This window comes from Pungitius pungitius, chromosome 2, assembly GCF_949316345.1.
Source record: "Pungitius pungitius chromosome 2, fPunPun2.1, whole genome shotgun sequence".
In the NCBI taxonomy this organism is placed as follows: domain Eukaryota; kingdom Metazoa; phylum Chordata; class Actinopteri; order Perciformes; family Gasterosteidae; genus Pungitius; species Pungitius pungitius.
The window spans coordinates 8767430-8795086 of NC_084901.1; the positions used below are offsets into that span (position 1 = coordinate 8767430).

The 27657-nt window shown below is 43.7% G+C and overlaps 1 long non-coding RNA gene across 1 annotated transcript; it reads left to right on the forward strand.

Moving 5' to 3' along the window:
• Window positions 1–6426: 6426 nt before the first annotated feature.
• On the forward strand, window positions 6427–17978 carry LOC119210293 (uncharacterized). The gene is made up of 4 exons (XR_005119646.2): window positions 6427–8002; window positions 8498–8577; window positions 14702–14837; window positions 16593–17978. It is a non-coding gene; the product is annotated as an uncharacterized LOC119210293 (long non-coding RNA).
• The last annotated feature ends 9679 nt before the right edge of the window (window positions 17979–27657 follow it).

Consider the following 27657-nt stretch of genomic DNA (forward strand, 5'->3'; position numbering starts at 1 on the left):
TTTAACTATAAATTCAGACCTCAAACTGAACAGCCATATCGAGGCAATTACAAAATCAGCCTATTATCATCTGGAGAATATATCAAGGATTAGAGGATTTATGTCAGGATTTGGAAAAGCTTGTGCATGCGTTCATTTTCATTTGACCGGACTACTGTGTGTGCACAGGTCTCTGTAAAAAGGCATCGGAATGCGAGTCTGAATGAGTCTGGACGTTATAAAAAGTCTCTGTAGATCGGAGAGTGTAGTGTTGTACAGGCACCGTACAAACTCAGAAGAAAGTGCGATTTCATCAAATAAGCAAATTTCAGCTTGCTATAGATAAGAGCCATTCTAAGTACTATTTAAGTGCTACAATTTGTTAGTGTCAGGTATAGTCTGAAGAGGTGTGTCGGCCGGGCCCTTCCTATAGACCAGGGATTCTTAACCTTTTTGACCTCTGGGCCCAACTTTTGAAGCACAAAGTGGCCTGGGGGCAGTTCAAATAATAACACTGCCTTGGATTAACTAATTGATATCATTCTAGGTTGTATTTATATTCAATGACTAAATAGAATTATAAAATAAAGGTTTAACAAGCAAAAATCTGATCAGTGATCATCACAAAGACATGTATTTATTATCTGTATTTTAAACCTGCACAAACAACACTACCTAACAATTCATGAAAGTTAATATAATAATAGTTTGAAAGGCCTGAGCCAGGCGTAACAAAACATTTTAATTGTTAATTAATTATCCTATGAAACCAGAAAAGACTCTGGAAAGGGTGTCGTTAGCACAGAAAACGCAGAAGCATAAACTAGACTTCAAACGTTTATTTTCAGAGAAACGAAAGGACACGCAGGCGCAAGAGCCCCTTGAGCATTTCCGGTTTCATAGCATAATTCCCCCATTATTAAAAAAACGTTTTTTTACGAGAGAATGAATCAGTTTGAAGAGTTTTTGTTGGAAGAAATCCGTAAATATGACGACTGACAATCCGTCATTGGCAGACTATAAGGACGGCGTCCAAATAAGTCTGCGAAACAAAGACGATGAAAAGCAGCTGTGGCGATGCACGGGACAAAATAGTCTCTAATAAATAAATAAACAAACCAACGACTTCCACACACAAAGACGTCACTCTCTAGGTTGTCTTCAACAAAGAAACGTTTTTCCACCTCATCTTCGTTGTCAAAGGGAAAGAGCAGCCTTGGTGCCTAAATGAATTAAAATGATTAAGCTGTACCCAGACTTTTGTTCATAGACAACGTTAACGTCACTTGTCCAAATGACAAGTGCCTCAAATCGTCAATGTCGAGCCATTTTCATCAGATTAGCTTTTCACACATCATTTTAAATTTTTCACCCGATAGTAACTGGTTTTATTGTTTTTAATTGCATTTATTATGCCTGGTTTATTTGTTGGTTTTATTCCTTATCTGTTTGTGCTATATCTGGGCAAAAAAATTCGAGAGCGCCAATCAGGTTCATGCGGGCGCGTAAATCAAACATCCACGAGCAAAAATCTCTCGCACAACCATACATTATCGCTAAATAATGCACCCCCCCCGTGACTCGCTCTCAACCAATCAGAACGTTGGATTTCATCTACCCGGGTAATAATATGACTCACAAGACCACTGATAAATCTCAACATATGAACAAGAGAAAAAAAAACAATTGGCAAACTCATTGTGTTGCCTATTGTATTAATAGATATATATCACGACAAGTTCTGATATCGGATTCATCCTGCTGACTGGCCAACCCTATCTGACATAGTGGGAACTGAATTAGTCAGTAGAGGACCATATCATACCAATCCAGATTTCACCTTTCCCAAACGACAGCATAGACAAAGTTGCCATCACAACTATTTTTACATATTTTAACTATTTATTTTTAGTTTGATAGCTAATTCACTTGTTGTTGGAGTTCCAAAGTTACTAAAAATTAAAAAGTTCTGAGACCATTATATTGCTTGTAGTACATTTATCAAATATACATGTACAGTACAATATATACAAAATAGTGGACTTATAGTGTAATATCAGAATGATAACATGGAATGGATGTGGTTCAAAGTGGCTGAAGGTGGGGGAGGGCGCAAATCTTAGTATCGCCTAGGGCAGCCAAAGGGCTAGAGCCGCCCCTGAGCCTTTACATCTTCCGTCGCAGACTAAAGACTTTAGTTAGCCCCCTGGGCCAGGTACCCTGTTCTTTATCAATCTTTTTGAACCATTATTCGTCTGGCCCCTCGCCTGAGGTCACTTTGCCATGGGTAACACTAGCAGGAGCACCAGGCTCCAGGCAACACAGCCCTCAGGTTCATTGGGACACGCAAACCTCTCCACCCCGATAAGGTGATGGTCCCAGGAGAGGACATAAACACATATACACATTGTCACGTTCGCAGCTGAAGCAGGATGCAGGGAGGACTCAAGCGCAGAGTTTTTCCAGTCAAAGTGCTCTTTATTCTTTAAACAAACCAAAACGTGCTCCAACAACGAGGGACATTTAGACAATGACGCGACAGGGGACAACAGGCACACAGGGCTTAAATACACAAGGGAGGTGCAGGTGATTGGACACAGGTGGAGACAATCACGCAATCACAAGACAAGGCAGGAAGTGAAGTTAACCCAGGACCACAAGAGACATGAAACTTCAAACTAAAACAGGAAGCGAAGCCAAACCGTGACAGAACCCCCCCCTTAAGGACCGGATTCCAGACGGTCCTAAAGGAGGGTGGAACCTAGAAAAACAGACAAGGGAGGGAGGGCGGGGAACCCAACAACCCCCGGCCGCCCAGGGGACCCCAAGGGTCGGCGGCACGGGGTCGGGTCCCTCCGGCCGGGATGCCACGGCGCCCAGACTTCAGGGTCTCGGGGGGCCGGCCGCTACGGCGACCGGGCTTCAGGGTCTCGGGGGGCCGGCCGCTACGGCGACCGGGCTTCAGGGTCTCGGGGGGCCGGCCGCTACGGCGACCGGGCTTCAGGGTCTCGGGGGGCGCCGGGCGGTGCGGCTCCGGCGTCGTCGTGGCGGGGGGCGCCGGGCGGTGCGGCTCCGGCGTCGTCGTGGCGTGGGGCGCCGAGCTGTGCGGCTCCGGCGTCGTCGTGGCGGGGGGCGCCGAGCTGTGCGGCTCCGGCGTCGTCGTGGCGCGGGGCGCCGAGCTGTGCGCCGTCGTCGTGGCGAGGATCACCGGGCTGAGCCCTGACCCCAATCCCCCTCCAAGGACCGGATTCCAGACGGTCCCCAGAGGGTGGGAAGGGGGGGTCATGGTCAGGCGCCGCGGGGCCGGGACCGGGGGCGTGGTTCTCGGGGCAGGAACGGGCGCTGACGGGGTTCTCGGGGCAGGAACGGGCGCTGACGGGGTTCTCGGGGCAGGAACGGGCGCTGACGGGGTTCTCGGGGCAGGAACGGGCGCTGACGGGCGTCTCGGCGCAGGAACGGGCGCTGACGGGCGTCTCGGCGCAGGAACGGGCGCTGACGGGCGTCTCGGCGCAGGAACGGGCGCTGACGGGCGTCTCGGCGCAGGAACGGGCGCTGACGGGCGTCTCGGCGCAGGAACGGGCGCTGACTGGCGTCTCGGGGCCGGCACGGGCGCTGACGGGCGTCTCGGGGCCGGGACGGGCGGAGACGAGACTCTGGGGGCCGGGACAGGCGGAGGCGAGGCTCTGGGTTCCGGAACGGGTGGAGGCGAGACTCTGGGGGCCGGGACAGGAGCCGGGACTGGGGGGTTCGAGGTCTCCTCCCCCCCCGGGCTCCCTTTCCTCGGGTTGAGGAGGTCTCGAATCTCGAGGCACATCTCTCGGTAGCCTCTGGGCCCGAGAGTCATGGTCAGGCGCCGCGGGGCCGGGACCGGGGGCGTGGTTCTCGGGGCAGGAACGGGCGCTGACGGGGTTCTCGGGGCAGGAACGGGCGCTGACGGGGTTCTCGGGGCAGGAACGGGCGCTGACGGGGTTCTCGGGGCAGGAACGGGCGCTGACGGGGTTCTCGGGGCAGGAACGGGCGCTGACGGGCGTCTCGGCGCAGGAACGGGCGCTGACGGGCGTCTCGGCGCAGGAACGGGCGCTGACGGGCGTCTCGGCGCAGGAACGGGCGCTGACGGGCGTCTCGGGGCCGGCACGGGCGCTGACGGGCGTCTCGGGGCCGGCACGGGCGCTGACGGGCGTCTGGGGGCCGGGACGGGCGGAGACGAGACTCTGGGGGCCGGGACAGGCGGAGGCGAGGCTCTGGGTTCCGGAACGGGTGGAGGCGAGACTCTGGGGGCCGGGACAGGAGCCGGGACTGGGGCGTTCGAGGTCTCCTCCCCCCCCGGGCTCCCTTTCCTCGGGTTGAGGAGGTCTCGAATCTCGAGGCACATCTCTCGGTAGCCTCTGGGCCCGAGAACGAGGTCCGTCTCGCGCTGCCAAAAAGGACTTCCCACCTCCAGATAGTCGGGGGCCCGAACACTCCAAAACTCCGCTGAGTCCTCCTGGGGTCGCGTCATTCTGTCACGTTCGCAGCTGAAGCAGGATGCAGGGAGGACTCAAGCGCAGAGTTTTTCCAGTCAAAGTGCTCTTTATTCTTTAAACAAACCAAAACGTGCTCCAACAACGAGGGACATTTAGACAATGACGCGACAGGGGACAACAGGCACACAGGGCTTAAATACACAAGGGAGGTGCAGGTGATTGGACACAGGTGGAGACAATCACGCAATCACAAGACAAGGCAGGAAGTGAAGTTAACCCAGGACCACAAGAGACATGAAACTTCAAACTAAAACAGGAAGCGAAGCCAAACCGTGACACACATATGTATGTGTATATGTGTTTATATATGTGTTTGTATTTTTGTGTGTGTTTATGTATTGTGTTCCTTCTTTACAATGAGCAGTATAGTCTTTGAACTCATTCCTTCTATACACTGTTCTGTTGAAATAAGTTCTAAACCACCAATGTGTGTTATCTGCAGCAGAAAGTAGGTGTTGATGCTCATTGAGAGGCAGCCACATTTGTTATTTAAAATTGCTGTTAAATTGATGTAAGGAGTAAGATATTAAAACCCTCAATGCCAGTTCAAACTAAGAGTTGGGATCTCATTCATGGCCTTGTCATCGTGCTGTCATATCCATAAATTGTTCGTTTTGTTGGAAGTTTTCTCAAATACTGGCGCACCGCTGGCACTGCTTGTAACATTGCAAGTGACTTTTTTTATTACAGAAATAGACCTTATGTTATTCATAGGTCCTCTTGACTGGTTCGAAAGGGTTTACTCTTGTCGTTAAGAGACACAGCCGCACATGCAGCTATAAACACATGAGCGTAGCAGGGATGGGAACAGTAAACATATACTTTGTGGGGTAGCACTAACAACCATGACTCCAATGTTGTTGCTGAGATGAAGGGGATTTCACTGCCACGATGATGTTACATGGCAAGACAATTTTGAGAGAAATACAGATAAAAGGTGGAACTTCTCCACCTAGGGTAGGCTTTGTGTGTTTATGATCTCACTTCTGCATTTGCCAACAGGCTCAGGTTGATTGACTGGGCGATAAAACATTGTGCAACTTAGGGCTAAACAAGTCAAGTAGCCTATGTCACCAATGTTTTTGCGCTGTTGGGATGTAATCATCGGGAGGGAGGGCTGGAGATTCAAAAGCCAGATAAGTGATATTCACAGATCGCGCAGGTGAAAGGCAGAGGGAACTCATCTGTGTTTCCACCACTGAATGACGGAGCTCTCTGTCATGTTTCCTTGAGCCAGCTCAAAACGCCACTAGATCAGCCGTAAGATTTTGCTCGCTACTCTCCTCTCTGCCTTCCTCCCAAGCTGTCTCTGCGTATTTTATCAGTGGCGGTAGGTCCATTTCAAGTTGGGCAGATACGTCTGAAGTTACGCCATGTGGCACAGGCAAAAGAGATGGAGCCTTATTACCTCTCAAGTTGAAAGATTTAATATTGAGCTCAACATTTTTCTCCAGCAGGGGATGCATGTTATCCGTCATTTGTTGGCTGAAGAGCGTTGGTGATTGCCCATGGCCTGCAGCTTTCCCATTAGTTCACTTGACTGAGACGTCTCCTTACTTCCGCTTAATAGAATCTTCCCACTGGCTTCTTCGTACTAGGTTGCAGCTTTGAAAGACAGTCGCTCTACCACAGAACCATCGGATTTAGACCTGTACAGATGTGAAATGAATTAGTTCCAGGTTTACCAACCGGTAGTTTCCCAACATTACCGTAGATTATATAGACCCTGCAGAGTCCATTAATAAAAAAGTACCTTTCCAAAAAGAAAATCGTATTAGTATCAATTTGATATTGGGATAGGTCTGCACAAACTGCATTGGTCGATCTAACCAAACTACACACTGATGAAATTAGTAATTTCTCAAACACTATAGATTAATTTAAGAGTCTGATCTGTTTTAGCAACTAATGACCAAATATTTATTGCCAGGCTAATGACTTTTTAACTTTGTATTTAGTTCTTCTAGCAAATGTCAGCCTCCTAACAGGCAAAACTTGGTGGTGGATGGTAGACTCGGTAAACACTTTACCTGCTGAGCATCAGCTGAAGTGTTGTTATTGGTTGATACAGAAGGTCGATGGTGATGGTGTGTCTCTTATCCAACAGGCTCCACTGATTACATCTGCTTTGCCCCAGTGGGAACCAATGATCCAGTTACTTCTGCTTTACACATCATAGTGGGCGAGTAAAATTATGAATAGACTCGCAGCACCTAACATGGCAGGTTGGCATAACGTTTAAATGTCATGCTATCAATGATGTGTTTGTTAAGACAACCTTTGAGTCTTTTAGTACAGCAGCTGGTTGTAGTTTCCTGTTCATGTGCATGTTGGGAGAGTCGGCTTTCTATCCCTTGGTGCATCTTAACAGGAGATTCCCAACCGATGGACGTGTGTTCAGTTCATCACGAAGACATCTTCCTTAGATACTCTGTCTCGTTGCTTAGCTACAGTTTCAGCCAGAAAAAGTGATGGCTGGGACCTGCGAGATATGACCTGTCAGGTATGAGGGCCATTATTTTCTAAACTTGCGTGACTCTTCAGGCTAAGCCTACCCACACATGTTAACCTTTTTCCCAAAACTCTTAGCTCACTGACCTCGTAGCTCACTGACCTTACACAGGGTATTTTTAATGTGAGGTAACCTTGAGCTTACCCCCGAGCTGTCTGGTCCTGCTCCGGGTCCAGACTTTGGAGGATTAAGATATAAATCTAACACACAGCCGAAAGCTTGTGGGTTTCGGTACAAGCATTTGTGTGGCTCAGTAGTAGGACTCGACAACACAGAAAAGCTCGCCAAGATGTTTCTTGCCAGTGAAGCTAAACGCTCGCACAGTGTAAGGAGCCTTCAATAAACGCGTAAACCTTAAAATCGGAGTTATACAACTGAGCTAAATTACTGATGCCAACTGCACTGATAACTATTAACCAAAAAAACCCTGAAAAGTACAGGATAATATGTGAATGAAAATGTCCCCAGTGTGACATATGTAAGACTTTTCCATTGTGAAGTCATAATATACTAGACTACTAGCTAGCTGTATGTATGAAGCTGTATGTAGGCACAGCAGTGGTCTGCTCACATCACAAGGACAGGGCTAAAAACCTAATGTTAAGTAGTTAGCATTTATTTCATTTTTTATTAATCAGGCCCCTGGGCTAACCAACACAAAAAATATTTTAAGTAAAATTGTTTGTTATTTTTACTACAGCTTATTTCTGAATGTATTGTTTTTTTATTTTTTTAAACATCCTTGAGAAAATAGAGAAATTAGCAGAGAAAGATAATGCGGATATGTCACTTTAAGAACTATAATTAGGTGTAAATTAAACACAACAAATAATAATAAATATTGACATGCATTTTGTGGCCCGCAATCTGTTTGTGTTCAAGGCGTAAAAACCTTTCTGAGTCACAACTACTATGAAGGCACAATCTCTTTCCTCCCTGCTGAGAACAACATCGGGGACCCCAGGGACAAGCTTCAGTGTGGATCCGGGTAAATAAAGCATCGCAGGTATCCATTTCTGCAGCTTTTCAGCACTGGTTTAATGTGCAAACTTATCTGATGCATTTCAATGGCTGCATTGCACCCGCCAGAGCTTAAATGGGATAGTTTATGTTGTCAGGAAGCCAATCTGATTTATTGTAGACTGAGCTCAGACGGAGTCCATTCAAAAAGCGCTTAAGTAGGAGAAGTGCTTTGTTTGTGTTTTTAGATGCTTTGTGCCGCCATTGTTTGCATTTGTAATGAGAATCGAAAGGAGCTTAAAATGTAAAATGCCATGTTTTCTGAAAACTTATTTTATCATAAAAAAAGATATGACTGTGCGTCATAAGGCCTCTGTGGTTGTATACTACTCAGCGAAATGGAAGTTGTTTTAAAGTGGACTGAATTTACTAATGAGTCATCTAAGCTGGTTAAGACCTTGAATGTCACTGCAGCCCTGTTGGCTTCATGAATGTAAAACAAGGTTACTCTGATATTTTTCAGGTGCCACGTTTGTCAGCACAAGCCCTCGTCAAAAGACGTGCAGAGGGAGATGTCACAGGAGAAGGAAAAGTCTGACAAAGGTACGACTGTGGGGTTATTACTCGAAATGTGTCAAATTAATCTGCCCGGGAAACCCATTTCTCATTGCGTTGCCTCGGTGTCTGCTTGTTTGTCTTTTTTTTTTTTTGAAGCCCTTTCTAGACTGCTGAGATGTGGTGAAATAAGTGCATCTCAAGGGTGCTGTGTGAGAGGAAAGACAAAAAAAATAGATGAGACCATCTCACGCTGTCGTTCTTTTCCCTTGAAGTCACTTGCTCACAAATCAGGGGGAGATTTACATTCTGCGGTACCTGAGCTGGACTGAATGTAAAAAAACACAATCATCTCCTCATTTTTAACTATGTCTATTTTCAGTTGCATCTTTTTTTCTCGAGCGGCACGGCAAAATGAGATTCTTGATGAGTTATCGACGAGAAAATATAAACTGATTTTAGCGCCCCTCCAGTGCCTTTTTTACTTTTACATTTTTTTTTGCCTATTAATTTCCAAATCTCCACCCCACCCGCATCGTCTTGATGACATTGAAAGTGAGGGGCTTTGCCCCACTGGGGCCGGCGTGTCTGCGCAGGATTTCTTTTGGGGAGCCTGTTTTGAGAATATCCATTGTTTCAGACATCCTGAAATATTCTAGTTTAGGCTACGCCTTGTGGTAGCCTAAGCCTAACAACAAATGCCTTTTCTATAACATGTTTTGAAACTGCTTATTTGATGAAGATGGTACTTTCTTGTTACTTGTTCTTCTGAGTTTGTATCTCTATGTGGAAATGCACTTATTGTAAGTCGCTTTGGATAAAAGCGTCAGCTTAATGACATGTAATGTAATGTAATATTTCCTTCCAGACTTGTAGACCACTGACCTCCATCACACCGGCTGCTCCAGCCCTGTCAGTCAAATATAGGCTGAGTAGCGGCTGACGAGATCTCTTATTGTTTTGAAAAAAAATAGAGACATATCTGTGCAAAGAATGGAGAGATGTCAAAGGTTATTTCTTGCATTTCAAACAAACTTGCTTACTGGACTTAAAATAGCTAACGTTAGCTAGCTAGCTACACGTAGCCCACTACAATATTCCCTTTTATTTGCCTCAAGTAAACCTAAATGTAAGCAGGTAAAAACAGATGCTGTAACTACCTGCACTTCAAATTTGACTCCGTGCATCATTTACTTTGAGGTAAATTCCTTGTTTGCTAACGTTTCACGAATCATTATTATTATTATTTACAATTCTCTCAACCCTCCGACAGCAGCAGCTCAAGCTTGTGGGGGCCGACCCAATACTGACTCCTGGGCCCCTGTGTGTGAAATCAGAGCAGCGCAGAAGCTGTGTCTGTGGGTTTATTTTATTTATTTCCCCACACTAATTAGTGTCATGATGTGGAATTCAACATTTTTCTCTCCTGGCCTGGCTGTCTTGGATTTCTTATGGTGTGTGCCTGGGTTTCCTTTGTAAATATGGATATGTCACGTGTGATGTGTGACAGAATCCACAGTAATCACAGTGTGTTTGGCTTCCCCCGCTGTGACAGGTGGTTTGTCTCACGCTAGTCCCGCCGGTTGTTTTGCGATTTTCTGTTTTTCGTTTTTCTGTCGTTTTTCTCCTTTTCCTGGTGAGGGAAATCTCGCCAAGACAACTGCTAAATCAATGGGGCAGGACACCCTCCCTTCTCCCGCTTTGTGCAAATGAGCCAGCGTATCCCCCGAAAGCAAACACTCATTTGGAAACAAGTAATGCGGAGCCTACAGTCCACGGTTGGATTTGTTGTTGTTGTTTGTTGTTTTTTATTCTATTGAGCTTTAGTCACTGCTTTCCAAGTAGGATATTGTTGTTTTGTGTACATGCACGCATTTTTGTGAGCACTGGCAGCCCTGCTGGGCTGACACGGTGTCTTTTGACACGGCACCGACGCCGCTAATCTCAGAGGAGCAGAGTGCGAGCGTTGCGTCTGTCCGTTGCGTCTGTTATCTGGTATTCAGAGGCCACCTTTAATATTTTAATCATAACAAGCAAACTTGAGGTTAATACCATCTGTCTTCTAGGTATATGAACTTCTCTTTAGAAGCTGTTGACCCCTTTCATGGCCAAACTTGATTGCATTTTAGTACTATACGACGCTCAGCTGTACATTCCAGAAACCCTTACTTAGGGACTCGTAAAAAAAAAGAAAACTGTTGGAAAACAGTGTAATTTCAAAATCAGCACCTCTGAAAAAATGGAAAATACCCAACTGGATGGACGTTCACCACTCGGCACACCAAGGCAAGAGACTAAAATATATAAACAGGGAAAACAAATGAGTTAGGATTATTTCTTTGTATTTTATATTTTTGACAGTTTTTGATCTGAAACAACTGTCTATATGAGTGCAACCCCACGACTGCACTCATATTTGTGAATAAATGCTTTGGCATTTGAATAATCAAAGTGAGCTTTAGTGACAATAAGAAGTGACAAACTATTTTATCTCCATTTTGGCTCTTTTTATTTTAAAGTTTTCACTGCACCCCAAAGGTTCGAATGGCTTTTCTGTTTTCTCAGACTCCATCCATATTTTGTACACATCCGACGTGTTCAAGTAAGTTTATAGCTGAGCAGAATATGCCAAACTAAATCATATGTGGCAGGTTTGCTGCAGCACTGCTTTGCATTGTAAATTGATTACATAACAGTATTCACTGCAGCTCAAAGTCTGTTCAACGGGATTTGACACTGCAGTGAAAAGAAAAAAGTGAAGTAAATCAGAAACAGCAACAACTGAACATTTCTTATATGAATCACAGACGATTGCGTGCTAGGGGTTGTCATTCTGCAGCACTTATATGAGCAGCCAATTATATGAGCAGAATTAACAAGTTAATTAAATGGGCTGCATAAATTCCTTTTTAGTAGACTGAAAAGTGTGTTGAGTGGCCAGTTACGAATGTCTCATTGACATCTTCAGGTGCATCACTTATGGTCAGCATTTTAGACATTCGGACACCTGGTAAGACACACAGACAAAGAAGACCAGGTAGGAAGTGAAGACGTTGAATGATTTATCGACGGAGGACTTCTTAAGGTATTCCCCACTAAAGTAACAGTGTATGAGTCAAGCATTAGATAATATTTCCAAATGACTTGATCTGTATTCTGCCCAGATAACAAAAACAAAAACAGAGAGGGAGGGAATCCCCCCAAAAAAGCAAAAACCATTTAATAAAATATCATCCTTCACTTTGCTGCAGAATCCGGTTCTCATTATCAGGAGTTGCTCGAATGTGTGCAAAGATGAATTGAGTGCTTTAAGACTGTAAACGAGCGGGGAGAAGGCAGGCGTTTGCCCACTTGCTGTGCTAGCACCTCCATTTGCTGACTCCGCTCAATTTCCAAACTCTGGTTCACTTAAGTTTAAATGTCTTAGCCCTCGTGCCTTCCCACGTATCTTAAATAACTTCCACCCTGGTCCTGAGATGCACCGGTTATCGCTGCATCAGGGATGTGCTGTAGGGGAGACCAGACTAATGCTTTCAGGATAGCACAAGTAGAGTCAGGGGAGGCCTGGTGATTAGTACTTATTACCTCAACAAGGACCTCACGAAGTTTATCCCATCTACAAGGAACCTGCATGTAATTTCATCACCTTGGTAAATTGTGCTTTGAGCTAAGACTGACATCATCAGGTCAAAATTTTGCCTTCCCTTTTTTTATTATTACAAGCACATCAATGAGATATGATTATATATTTATTCACATCTTTAAGATGTACAAAATACCGCAGTAGAAAGCAGTTAGACCAACTAAATGGTACACACAAAACTGCTGCTTTTACAGTGAAAATATAGTCAATTAAAGAAATGACTACATTGAAGTGTGTCCTTGGAATACCACGGTTGCAATGAAAAGGTCATTACATCGAGACGACTGAAGGAAATAACCAATGTTCAGGTAAAATCAAAAAGAGGAAGTCATTAAATATTTCCATACAGCACTTTTCAGAAATATGAGTCACAAAGCGCTTTACAAGGACCCAAAAAGAAACAAAACGATGTAAAAGATGAAATGAGCACAACAGCCACATAATAACTAGAAAGAAAAAACGTAATGATGTTAATGAAGAGAATGACTCCAACACTCACTAAGAATAAGCACTACTACAGTAACAGTATCCATCAACTATAAGACGCAATTTGCATTTTACGGATGACAATGTTGTAAAAAAAACTGCTGATGTAATTAAAAAATGTACTTTTCAGCCAGCAGCATTATCAGGTCAAATGGGCCCAAAAAATACTTTTACTCCAAAGACACGATAAGAAAGAGGCACCTGTTAGAGTTAACTCAGCAGACTTTTAGGTAAGTCACCTTCTTAATACAACTGCTTGAACAGCCTTATTTATCTCATAATGTTAGAAAGTAGTAAAATGCTCAAATAGAAAAATCCAAATCCAGTCATATTCCTTATGTAAGCCCAAGACCGGGAGGGTTAGAAGATCTGTTTGTGTGCCTCCTCTCAGTTCTCATGGATGTGGGAGATTGCAGGACCACACTGAAAATGAATGCCTAATGCATCACCAAACCTTTATAGAAATGATAAACCTGGACTTTCTCCAAAATATGTACGGGATTTTTTTCCAACAAATCACTGTGTAGTTCCCGGAGAAACTTTGTTCTCAATTCCAATAAAGAAGATATATTTAACTCTATGCAGCATACTGTATGTTGTATGTGCCCCTTGTTGGTCTGGTCCCACTTCACACAACGCCTTCCCAAAAGATTGGCTTAGTTCCCGTGCAAAATGAATTAAGATGAACTTGCGTGCCTTTCATCATGGAGATATCTGATCACTGTAATTGAGAAAACCAAATGATATTATCATTAACCGCCTAATGAGATCACAGGGTGTTATTTAAAAGACACGATGCGTCTGTAGCTCAAGGCTGCCTTTGCTGCTTCACTTGTAACACAGAAAGAGACAAGTAGTCATATAAGTACGGTGAGTGGGACTGTGCATCAGAGTTCACTTAATATCAGCATCACTGTCCAGCCAAGCGGGGAGATACAAGGAGTGAGAAGCCACTAAGCGTATTCATGGCCTTGTCAGAAAGGCTTTCAGGCAGACAGTCCAGCATGAATGCAAAGCGGCTCCAGTCATAAAGTGGGTCTGATGTGAAGTAAATGGCTGTCACTCCGCTTTTGGGGATGAGAGAAGGCGAGAAAAGGGGGAGGGAGGGAGGAAGAAGAGATGAAGAAGAGGGTCGGCAATAGAGAGAAAGTGGCGCCCCGTGAAGTAGAAGAAACTGCGCTGGACAGAGCTGAATCTTTCTACGACACTGAGTGAGATGAAAGGGGACAAAATTACTTCTTATACACCTCCATTTTATCTGACTTCTTCTTTCCCTCCCTCCTTTTTCATTTTAACGCCTGTTGAGGTTTTGTTTTATTGTTAATGGGGAGCATAGATAGTACGTGTAGTTCTTTTCCTTATAAAATCTGCCACAAAAGAAAATTGTTACCCCAACAACTGGGAGCCTGTAAACTAAAGAAGAAGACTTTTTCAACTGATCTACATATGTCCCCCAAAAAGCTGTAAATAGCACTAATAAATGGGCCAATGCATCTCTTCCCATTTTCAGTTGTGTTGCTTGATTACAATTAGAATAGTTTATGGTCAATGTGATGAATTTAAATATCTAAATTAAACAAAAGATGAGTCTGAGTTTTGAATGAGCCCCAGTCAATTTATCTTGCAGACAAATCATTTTTTATCATAGATTTGCTTTTTTAGATTGATCTTAATTCATTAAATTGTAGCTCAGGCACTAAAATAATCTTTTCTTAAAAGGCTTCCATCTTCACCATCACTTGAATGCAATTGTGTTCAGCGTGGTTTTTCTTTATTTCCCTTTGATTGAAGCACCCTAAAGGAAACAACAGCAATGGAGTAATCATGAAAAAAAAATACTCAGATTCAAAATGCATTTGAGTCAAAGCTTAAAAAACAAAGACGTGTACCGTCTAAGCCTCCAGAAGTTTGACATAAAACTCTTCCAAGTTCTTCTGGAGAGTGGCGTTCTTAACCTTTCCACCAGCTGTGGACACATCTGTTCCTTCGTCCATCCATCGAGTCAACTCTCCTCCTCTCTTTCATCTATTTCGTATTCCCCAGTTTGACCACTCAAGGTCCACCGGGTGAGGACGTTTTTTTTCCCGCCGCGGCACAATGACGTGGTTTCAATAGAGGACCCGATGGAGAGTCCGAAGAAAGACGATGAGATCCTGCCTGACGCTGCCATCCAAGTCAGGTATTCACACAATCACCTTTTGAACGCACAATAGTCGTCATTTAAAGCACCCTCTTTTTCCACTTTGTTTTTATCTAGCTAAAAACTAAAGGAAAGTAAAGCTGAGGAGCAAGCAAACAATCGTTTCCACTCAGCACCGGGAGAAACGATGCCGTAAAAAGTCATCCACCAGTCAGTCGTGACTGCTGAAGACGGCCATGGTTCAATCACTTTTTCACTGTGCCAGCTTATTTTGCCTTTCATGAAGCCTGTGACCAAGAAATTAACTTTCTGAGGCTATAAAGACAGGCACGGTCTCTCTCTCGGCAGAAATGACGACCGTCAAATTTTGAATCGGTTTACATAATATTGTAGAAGAGGTATAATGAAAAAAAGCAATGAAATACTTGCCGGGCTCATGCCAGTAGCATCAGACAAAGACTCTTCTTTTTCTCAGTATTTCCGATGTAATCTCCGGTTTAAATTTGTATCTAAGTATCATGACTTAAAGCCTGAGTAGAAATAGTCGGTGTTCTCTATGCTTGAAAGCAACCTAATTCACATTGTGCTGGCATAGCACCATTTGGAAGTATATATATATATATGTCATTGATTACTCTGTTTCTTTAATCATCCGCAGCAGCCTGACCAGGCAACTAGTACAGAACCAGGCACATTTTTATTTTTTTACCTTCACGTTGGGATCAAAGGAACAAAACGTTGATTAGTTAGCGTTAAAAGGTTCTACTTTTCCAGACAGTCCAACAGTCTGTGGTAGAGAGACTCCATCATTGTTCCATGCGGGCCCATCTTGGCACCCTGGCGGAATAATCCCCCCTTATTATTCTGGTCCTGTCAACACTCCAGCTTCTTCCCATATCAGATCTCTATAGCGCCAGTGTGGCGCTCCTGGACGCATCATTTATTTCATGCTCCATTGTACTTTGCCAATGATGCATGGAGCTGTAATGTTGCTAATTTAACGGCCCTGCCCGTGTTAAAAGGCTACTCCCCTTTAATTAAAGTAGAAGTCGGTCCTTTTACTGCCTCTTCCGCCGCGCTAATCGCTCTTGGAGTGAGCCAGCCAGAGTGCAGCTCGGATAATTAATGGTAATATCCCAGGCGAAACGGAGAAAAAGGAAGAATTTTACATTGGAAGAGAGAAATACTTCTTTGGAAAAGGGACACAACCTGCCGTAGTGATTGATCCCAACAAACAACAAATACAGGGTTTTCTATTTAACTTTTGGTACTTTTATCAATTTTGTGAATGGCATTCCGGAGACAAATCCTTCACATTGAACATTGGTGCAACATGCTACAAGTTCTACTGCCATTGAAGAAGCCCGCAAGTAAACAACAGGTGTTGCTGTAGAAATGCAGGCGTCATTTAGCAGGGACGAGCAGTAATTGGGACAACACTGTATCATAATAGCCACCTATTCTGTTCACAGCTCATTTCAAGCTTGTACGCTTTTACTTGTATTGTAAATTACGATGTGCCATAATGCGTCCGGCCAATCTGTACTCTAACATCTGTTAAGTATTCTCTCTTTACAGATCTTCATACTTAACACACCACAAAGATTGTGTGCAGATTTTGACAAGTTTCCTCGTCAAGTTCCATTGCTTTTACATCTGCCACATTGACAGTAAAGCTTCATTGAAATGTGCACAGTCATTAAGTTGATGGTTTGTTATTCAGGCTAATTGAGGCCTTGTGTGCTTCTCTTTTATGTCTATGTGTCTGTGTGTACTCTCTGCCCCCCCCTACAGTGTCCAGTGCCAGTTGATCAGGCTGTTTGCCCAGTAGCAGCAGCAGCAGCAGCAGCAAAAGAGAGAGCGATTTGCTCTTGGAACGACTTTCCTGGAAATCACATCACTGGAAATCCCAAACGCCGAGGTCACATCCCTCCTCATTGTGTTCTGGTCAAACAAAACTTACTGGATGTCCTCTCAGTGCAGAGTAAGGGGTGTTAGAACAAGCTGGGAGGGCTCCCATCAGCAGCCATAAGGAAGCAAAAAGGCCAAGGAGAAGATAGAGCTATATTGCATGGTTTATTGTTAGTGAAGAGATAGTTATCTCTCTCGGTGCAACATTGCCTGATGCAGCTTTTACAAATCCATAACATCATATGCCAATGCTGCCGTGTAGAAACCTCAGTTTTAAGGATGAAAGATTTTGAAGCCCAAAGGATCTCAAGCCGCCAGATGAAACGAATGAACCGGACTGAGCCGGACTTAGCCGAAACAATCGGTACTGCCATGAATGAGAACACAAATAGGATTTCTCCCTGTGTAGACAGCTGAGGAGATACTGCTGGGTGAGAGGGACCAAGAAGAAAGGCCTCTGAAGCACACCTATGAACTGACAAAATGCCAAAAGAAGAAAAGGAAAAGAGAATCATGAAAACAGATCTTCCCTCTCTTTGGGTAACGGCCCCCACACCCGTTTCATCGTTGACCCAGGTAGAAGAAGATATGTGCCAGGAGCACTAATGCAACCAGCGGAATACCCTGCTAATACACTAACAGGACCCCGGTGGATTCTGGGTAATAAGACAAAGTGGTTGCTAAGTGATTTGGTGCGTCTCCGCGCTGCTGTGGTGCACCTGTGGCTCTGAGCTCTGCTCCTCCCTGGCCACTACGTCAGGTGACTCATCACTTGGGATTAACCAGATCTACACACAGTTAACTGTATTAAAGACAATCTATTGTGGGGCTCCTGAATTAGACCCATTAGACCCATTAGACCCATTTGTTTGTAAAGTCAGACCATCGGGGGATGCTCCCACTGCATTAATGGAAAAAAAGGGTTTTAACACAGTAACAATACGTCAGGGTGTGTGTGTGTGTGTGTGTGTGAGATAAAGTGTGTTATCCACAATCTTGTCACATGCGTGTGTAATCTTTGGAGTGTGTGCGCGTTGATGTGGTCGTGAAGGTGCCAGCGTGATGAGCAATCAACCTCATGATAGCCGATTCGCAGATGCATTCTCTGCAAAGACACACACTCCTTAACTTTTACCAGCATAAAGCCTGTTCCTCTCTATAAATCCTTTCCAACTAAGTTAATTCTGACTCTGGATTTTTATTATGTTTCACCGCCAGTGTCCATTTTTGTTGGTTTAATGTTATTTCTGTAAGTCGGATGCTTTTATATTCTCGACAAACACAGACACACACTGAGTAACTATGAAAGCTTTTAGGTCTGACCGCAAGAATTTAGCAATCCATGACAATGCAAACAAAAATCAAACTGAAAGCTCCCACTGACACACACACACCGGTGTGCATAAACAAACTAGAATGATGCTGCAGTTGTTGGAAGCCAGCCGGCTGTGAAAAGCTTTCACCCACAGCTTCCAGTTGTAAAGCTCATGCTAGTTAGTGGGAGAAACAAAAAGGGTTTTTGTTTGTTATTTCAGTAGATGCAGGATGCCTATAGACGTACAGATTTGTTTGGAAACTATTTTTAATTTCCTTTTACTTTGAGTTGCTTATGCAGTCTTATGTGCAATTTGGCTCCTCTCCATTATTAATATAAACAAGCCGTCATATTACTTTTATGAAATGTGCTCTAGTTTAGTGCTGTGTGCTCGACGCATGTGATGTTTGCCCTCTCTCACACACACACTTGCCTGCATGCACACACAGGTCAGCGCTCTTTTGCTCTGGCTTTCTCAATCTCGCTCTTTCGGTCTCCCCCTATGTGCGGCATGAGATGTTTCATTAAAGAACATCACACATCAAAGGGTCTCTTTTGAGATGGAGTGGTATTCCATGCTGTGCTCCTTCTGCACACAGTATGATTCTCGTCTTTTTCATTAAGGCAAGGCGCTTTCAAAAGTACTCGTAAGCAATCTTTATTCTGAAGCTGTAATCACATATTCTAACCTCTAATAATCCCACAGATCACAGAGTTACAACCAAAAAGCTGTGTACATTTCGTGTCCTTTGCCGAGTGATAATAACCACCTACGTGAGAACATTCTTTCTAAAACAAGTTTCGAAAATATCTTTCCTTTAATTTAGTATATTTCTCAAGCTAAAATGTTAACATTAGATAAGTGTTGCACAAATTAAGAGTCATGAGCTCAGGCTCTATGATGTATGAACAAAACCCTCAGGAGAACCGTTCAGTATAAAAGTAGGAATGAAACTGGAATGTTTGGTTACGTTAGTAAAGTGATCTCTGGCTCGGTGTAATGTTCCACATTTTAAAGACACTGCAAGCAGATATCACCATGATCTTAATCTCCAGATTATTACTTGTTAATGCAAATCATTCTCTGATGCAAATGTATTATTTTTTTGTGTTGTGCAATAAATACCTACTTGTGTATTTTGGATGTTCCACTAGTCAAGAAGACAGACTAAATTCTCTAAATAGACCAGTGTATGGAAAAGTCATTTTTGCCCAAGGTTAGAAGTCTATCATCTGACCCCGAACTCACCATATGCTGATGTTAACAATAATTAGTAGTGATCAAGACATAGAAACCGTAATTCTAAATTATGATCAACATTACACAAATGGACTGCTCCGAACATCTAGAACCCAGCTGTGGAGTGACCGTGCATTACCCTGCGATGGCGCATGATACTGCAAAAACCAGAAGCAATGCAGTGTCTCTCTTGTCCACAGTGGCAACCAAATTGTCCTGTTTTGCTACTTCCCTATTGATTGATTTTTCGCCATCTGCCGCTCTGCAGCGCCCCTGAGAGCCGCAATCTCATTCCCACGTCCCACCTGAGATGCAAGGTGAGACAAAGCAGGTGTAAACAGCCTCCACTGCGCACACCGCTGTCCCCAATACTGATCTCTTTACTCAAATAAAGAGGAGACGAGTGCGCCGTTGTGTCCCCACGACGCTCTCATTGACTCTCTGTCCGTCTCCCACCACTCACACACAGACACACACACATCCACAGACAAACACACTTTCATGAAGATACAGCAGCATTTGCTCCACCGTATCAAGAATGAAATATACATTGTCATCCTTTTTTATTTTTCTTCCTTATAAAGCACAAATATGCACATTATCATTGGCCTTTTCAACCACTTTCCCCAATCATTTGTTGAATATGAAAAATTTACCGTGTTTTCGTTCCTTACCTGCTTTGTTATGTAACATAAAGAAAATAACTAGTGGTCTTTAGTCAGGTAAAGTTGCTGCGGAGGTGAGTGGTGGTAACATCGGGTAGCGTAATGGAACGGACAATTACAGCCGCCCAATGTGGAAAATAACTGTTATCCCGCAGCAGGCCAGCTAATAGAAGCCAGAAATATCTGCTTGTTTTTAGAGACTAAGGGGAACTGAGTGGGCGGTGTGAACACAGTGAGAGACAGAGAGAGCATTGCATGGGCGGTGGTCCAAAGAGCAGCAGTGCTGTTGCCTACTTCTCCCTGCATCGATCGGAATGGGCTCCCTGCGAGAGATTCAGATCAATGAGGCCATAACAGTCCATCTTCTTAGTAAGGAGTCACTGCCGGCCTCTTATCGCTCACTCTCCGTCTCTCGCTGATGCACACCTTCACTCACACATTTCAACTTACTAATGCACTCACACACGCTGGAGGTCAGACCACAAAGTAGGAACCACGCAACCATGGTTTTTTTTTATCTCCACTTCCACTGAACTATTGGGGTCATTGGGTCATATGTGTTGCTTTTACAATCTCACGCAAAGAGGGCCTGCAATCGAGGTATCTTAATTCACGATGCCTTTAGGTACCATTTTCTCACAAACTCACAAAAGGAAAAAGAGCTAATTGATTAGTTAACTAATCAAATAATAATTACACAAGCAATTAATAATAATTTAACAAGCAATGGGCCAGTTTCACAAATGTGAGAAAATGGATATATGATAGAAAACAATCTCTTTTTTCAGCTGTCTGAAGTAAACATGAATAAGTTTGAATATATATAAACATGTAATAAACATTTACAAATAGTCTACAGGTTATAAACAGAAAAATATAATACCTATAATAACTATTCCTCTGCTGTTTGGCGTTATACTCATATTTCCTACTTTAGGGAAATTATATATTGAAGCAGGTTTTGAAAAAGGCTGATTATTTTAAAAGGCGTCTCTCAAGAAAATAACTAAAACTTAATGCTAATTCAACAGTTCTGATCCCAATCTCACTGCGTTCAGGCTGACTTTAGAAATGGGTTAATCACTACATCATGAATACTATACTCTTAGCAGTTTCAGCACGAGACCATTTGTCCTCAATGTGGTAATTCTGCAAAAGGAGAGGCTCTTGAAACAGCATTAATACAGCAATTAGCAAAGCTATAAACTCAGCTTCTTCTTAATCTTGCAACTCGTAGAAATGGTCTAGAAGCGTTGCTGGGATTTTGTGATCCACCGCAGTCTTCTCAGGGGAAGCTTATTCCAATGTGCACTCGGATAGAAATGTCCTTCTGAATGAGTTGGACTTTTACGCTGCCATTCTGTTATTTATGTATATTGTAAGATACATGTTGGCACAATGTATTTTGCGATACTATGCTTTGAAATAGATTATTGTCCCCCTGACATCTTGGCACGACGTCTTCCCAGTCACTGAAGGTCTGTCAGGTTCTTGATCTTGAGGGAGGACAAGTGACGACATGATTACACACCAGTGTTTTTCTCTCCTGTTTTTTGACTGAAAGACTGTGGGAGGATTCTGTTTAAAACTATAAAGTTCTAAGCATGGATGCTTGTTGCCATGTACAACCAATGATGACATACTGTATGTTATGTTGGACTGAAAGTAACTCCATTTGACACAAATTGTAAAAATGTTGGTTCATAATGATTAGCGTTAAAGTGATTCATCAAAACACAATGAAAACCAAGCAATTACAAATTATGACTAATGGCTTTTGCAATCATTAGGAGACTCCCGACTCTGGCAATTCATTATTTATGTATGGTGTTACAGCGCTTCATTGGAATCACATGCACATGATAAAGCGTGTCCATACTCCAAAAAGATGTCAAAATAAAGCCAAGCTACAAGCGAGTAGTAGGGGCTCTAATAACATAATCAATATACATAGTAGAACATGTCAATTGCAAAGAGGGTTGGTCCCTGTAGCAGATGAATAGTCAATAAGGAAGTCCTTCAAATCTGATGAGACGGGAATATTCAAATATGTCTCCAGGAGATACACCTTCATCAATACTGGAGTACATACATACAGGCTTCCAATTTGTGCTTTTGTCCCAAACTGCAATTACTTGAGTTTTCTGTCAGGCATTTTCTGTATTGTTATTTCTTTTTAGTTATAGTTTGTTTTTTTCCATTTTTGAAGGTAGGTACCTTTCTAGACATATACATTTCTTTATTGTCTTTGTCTTCTACGCGCAAATTAAATAAAATGCACGAGGGAAATCTGAGTGTTGAAACATCCATCTAAATGTTATCCTTAGCTGCTTGTTCAAAGTCCGGAGTCGATCCCAGGTGTCGTTAAAAGAAGGTAGCGTACGGCATTCAGACTATCGCATGGCTGACCCAGAGACAGACAACCGTTCATGCTCCCATTCTCACCTACAGGCAAATTTGGAGAATTCAATTAACCTAAGCCGCATGTGTTTGAACTGCGGCAGGAAACCAGAGAACCTGGAGTGAATCCCCAGTGTTTAAACCACTTCAAAAAAATGTAATGAAGTATCTTATCTCAAAGAAACATTAACTTTATTCTGATGAAATGGTACGTTGATGTAGACACTAACAATGGCAAATAAAACTAAAAGTATCTTAATACCGCAATAAAAAGGAAAACATGTTTTTTGTTTTTATTAATGGATAACTTGAACTTTAAAACACCAAAAGGAGCATATGTGCCAACAATATCTTACGACTGGAATGCCCGAAAAATGGAACTTATCCCTTTAAGTAAAGAAAGAACTTGGAGTTGGATTAGGGACCAAAGTTGCTAAGTCACATCAGCACCTTGGTCTCTGCTTGCAGAGTATTTTGTATCGTGACAAGTCATTACCTCAGCTGGCACTTTTCTAGCAAACAGGTCCTCCTATTCAAGTGATTAACAAGTAATGAGTAGATTGCTTCAGGAACAGAGTCCCCGTTTGTGCTTGTGCGCCTCGTTTTATGCGTGTCTGCACAAACACATTCAGCGAGCATGCTGGACTTCGTTTTGTGCTAAGCACAGATGTTATTGTGTTCCTAATGGTGCTTGAAGTAATTACACCCTGTAATGTTACTCGCCGTCTAGTCCTCTCCGGCAAGCCTCAGCATGGTGGCTCTGAAGTACCATCCACAAACTCCATTCTCCCCTAAATGACTCCATTAGCAAGAATGCATCCGCAGTCGCTTTGTCTTGCGCGAGAATATGAGGCATGCTCCAGCGACAGCCTAACTGACTGCACCCGAGTTGGTCAGTGGGAGCAAACACACAGACAATTTATTAGCAATACGCGTTGTTGGATGCCGATGTGTGTGAGAGAGAGACTTCGACAAAAGCTTTACTGAACCAAGATGTGCACCCAGAACAAAGCGTTGTTGTTGTGAGCATGTTGGGGCCGACTCGGGCATCCACATGCACCACCTCACAGGGACCCTAGCCTCGCTCTCTACCCTCCTCACATGATAAAGTCTGAAGTTATAAACATACCTGTCAGGGTCGGTGCTGGAGCAGGCGGAAGCAGGACTCAAAAGCAGAGGTTCTCGATCAAAAAGAGTGCTCTTTATTCCAGACAAAACTGATAACGTGCTCCAACAGCGTGGGACATATAGACAATGACGCGACAGGGGACAACAGGCACACAGGGCTTAAATACACAAGGGAGGTGCAGGTGATTGGACACAGGTGGAGACAATCACGCAATCACAAGACAAGGCAGGAAGTGAAGTTAACCCAGGACCACAAGAGACATGAAACTTCAAACTAAAACAGGAAGCGAAGCCAAACCGTGACAATACCTCGGTATTGTGTATGTGCCTGAATAATCCCCAATGAAAAATACAATTTAAACTTTGTCTGGCAGTCCTTTGGGCAGCAAGGAAAAGCAAATCGTCAAAATAGTGGGGTGAAGAAGAGCAGCTAAAAAGAAAGAGAAACGTCAGGACGATTTCAGAGAAGCATTTGTTGTAAAATAAGCTGAGTAGTTAACAAAAAGAGCACCATGGACAAAAGGTTTCAGTTTTTCTACACTCATAAAAGTGTACTGATGATAATGTGTGTAAGGTGTCTTATATCAGCTTCTCGTTAAAAATGAACAGGGTCTTTGTCAAAGATATTTAGTTTCTAAACATGAGATGTAGTCTTTTTTTATTTTATACTTATTTCACTTCATTTGCTCTTCTCACTACATTTGAAGCAAGTGAGGCTCAAAAAGGTAATGTTAACTGTGCCAACAGAGTCAAACTAATCCAATCAAACTATGCCGAAGCAGATTGGCTGTTAAACTCTAAAAAGTCGCCACTGACTTCCAACAGAAAGCTAAATCAACCCCAGTATCTTCTTTTCATTCACTTCCGTTTGACCTTCAACCTTGCCTTTAAGGTATAACAAGTCCCATATTGCCTTCTTGCAGCACTGGATAGAAATGCTCCTTTTCCTCTGTGTCTTGGGCTCTGTCAAGGCAAGGTGCAGCACAATCCAATATTAATGCACCTCAGCCAGTGTGACTGAAATGACAGATACAGATACCTCCTCACTCCAGTCTCCAATCACCCGCACGACCCAAGTCTCCAAACCCCCTGAGGGGTATTTTGTTTAAGTCATTTTCCCCTGCGTCGATGCCTCCCCTCCCTCCTCCCCGCCTCTCCCCCTTCCATTTGATGTCACAGACTGTTCTTTTCTTTTATGACTGCGGAAGATTGAGGCACGTTGCTCCAGTGTCAGTCCGGCTCCAGGGGCGAACGCAGCGGGACACGGACAAACAAAAACTGTCTCCTCTCTCTCTCTCTCTCTAAGAGGGGGTTCGACTGACATTTGAAGCTGGAGGCGGTGGAGGGGGGGGGGATGAGTGTCTGCGTGTGTGTGTGGGCAGCCGTCTCCCCGGGGGTAAACATATCTCAGAGGCGTCAGGAGGAAAACAGGCCAATATGTCGGTGCAGAGATGCGCCGTGGGTGAGAACGGATACGAGACCTTCTGATCTACCCACAGCGACAGGACCATAGGGCGTCCCCACTTTAATGTGCAACCAGCCGACGCTGTCCAACTCCGAGAGACGTGGAGAAAGAGCCAAAAGGGAGGGATGGATGGAGGAAGGAGAGACGAGCGCGACGTGTTTATCCGAGGCAGTGTGTGAAACTTTGCTCTCATGGTTGGAAAAAAAAAAAAAAGTGCTTTCATGCCTTTCCAAAAGATGTGGGCAAGTCGCGTCTGCCACGCATCCGCTAAAAGTTGCATGTATGTAGTCAGCCAGTCAGAGTGGGAATCGCCTCTATAAGACTACAGTTTTACAGCTTTAACGGTTTGCCATTTCATTTATTTAAAGGGACGCAAGTAGATCACTTCTCAAGGCAGTGCGGAATGTGGGGTTTTCCTGTGAATATGGAAGGGTCAAAGGTGAAAAGAGCCAAACCCGATTTTTAATGAGAGAAATTTTGGCTTAAAATTTTATGCAGTGGCAGGATCATTTTTTTATATCTTTTTTGAAAGATGACAGCGTGGCACAGAGTTGCATACATTTCTCAAAAATGAACTGGGGAAAATCCATAAATATATTTCACAAAGACAGAGTGGTCTGATTTCACAGTTCAGAGGCGCGCTAAACAAGCAACAACTAGTATGTTTGTCTCCGAATAATACCTTCCATCAGAATCAAAACCTGCCAATTGATGTTAAAATGGCCATGAGTTCAGTTATGTGTACAATTGACCAAGTTGACGATGGTTTTTGAATTTTGATCGGTAGTTGGATGTTGTCATCCAAGTTGTCTGAAACACAGCATGACTTGTCAAAGCAGAGACAAATTGTTTGTAGTTGGTCAGAATGGCTACCTTCAAAGACGAGGGGAAAACTCTCCCAAAGCTGTCAAAGAAAGGTGCAATGAGGATAATGGGCCACGCTTTCAGACAGTTGCTTCTTCAAATTGTACACACAAAAAGTGCTGTGTGAAGAAGGAACAAAGAGAGCTCGAGAGGAAGAGACGTTCAAATCCTGCTTTCTTTTGACGGTTCGACGAGCGCTTTGTTTGAGGCGCACTGACAACTTAAGTCCTCGGTCCCACGGGAGGAGTGACAGGGTGATGTGTTCCACGTCTCCAGCTGTGTACCAAGAACTCCGCTTGCAATTTTGCAGAGGCTTCATCCCCCAACGGCAGGATATTGGTTTAGAGGGTGACCTGCCAAAACAACGTCACTCCATCCATCCATCCATCCATCAATCCATCCATCAATCCGACCAAGTCTAGCCATAGCCAGGAAATGAACAGGGCATAACCCAAGGCCCCTTTTTTTTTTTTTTTTTACAAACTCCGTCTGGAGTTTTATTATCTTGTTTTGTCCACGACCAAACTCGCCAGCTTTTGAAATCACTTCTAATCAAAGATACAGACATGAAAGAACGAATGCCGATCAACATATATACAAATTTACAGTTCTAGTTAGGCTTTCTAAAGTCGTACCGTGAAACTCTGTTTTGCAGTGCTTGTGTACGTACATGTCGAGTGTCTATAACCCACAAACTGGTATAATGAGACAGCAAAGTCCGGTTTTTGCGGGCAGCTCGGATCAGACAACGTGCAATTCAACAGGAAATTCCCGTGTCACGTTGTCGTGTGGCTCATCAGAACCACCTTGGCAAAGGTGCACGCCATTTTCTCCCGAAAAATGAGAGCAGATTGGATGTTATTTTGGTGAAAGGCATTCTTAAAGAGACGAATGCTAAAACAGATTACTTCAGACAGAGGAAGAATAAAGGTTTATTCAGGCAGCGTGTGAAAAATTAAGCGTTTTTTGAACGTGAAAGTAAACATGTCCTAGTCGGATCCCAAAATACAGGCGACCACATAAAAATAAGCACGATTTGTCCCCTTTAAGATAACACAAGAGGTCTGAGATAGGACAGAGCCATAAATTGAGGAACAACTTCTGTAAGAGGAAGATAAAACTATCATCCTCTTCCAGAAGCAATTCATGAAACTTAAGTTAAAATGGGACAAGCAGTCAGGATATTTAGCCTCAAAAAAGCCTCGAAAGATGATAATTCTGTACAGAACCTCTGCTTCTACTCAAGAAAAAAAAAGCAAATCCTGTTTGTGCAATGACTTACCCATTTGTCCCTCTGCACTGCCTGTATGTATCGGCCTACATACACACAGTTTGGTTGGTAAACATATCTTTTGCTCATCATGTTAAGTAGCGTACTGAATTGTGAATGAAAGATCATAGAACAGATCCCACTTGAGGATTCAGCCTCTGATCTGCTTAGCTGCTTCAGAGGTTTACTCCATCCGTTTCACACAAGTGGTCATTGCTTCTGACAGCAAAATTGTGCATCTCAGGGGGGCAATCAACAACGAGCATCCCTCGAGTATCGCTGAGCTGGATGCGAGCCTCGCGTTCTCCCCAATAGGTGTTTATGAGGCCGACGCCATCGAGCTGCCGCCACGCCGGATGTGAGGGGACTAGTTGCAGACTTAATTTGTGGTTTGCGTGAACTCCGTCAAAAAGGTCCTTACAGATGGATATTCTTCAGCATGTGTGATGGTGCAATGTCCCAGAGCCCTGTGCTTGCGATAGCTGAGCTCTAGCAAAATATAGCAGGTCCTACAGTGCCCCCATCAGGATCTTGCCTGTACCTCCAGGCCCCCCCCCCCCCCCCCGTTAAGGAACAGCAAACAGTCGTACCGGGTTTGCAA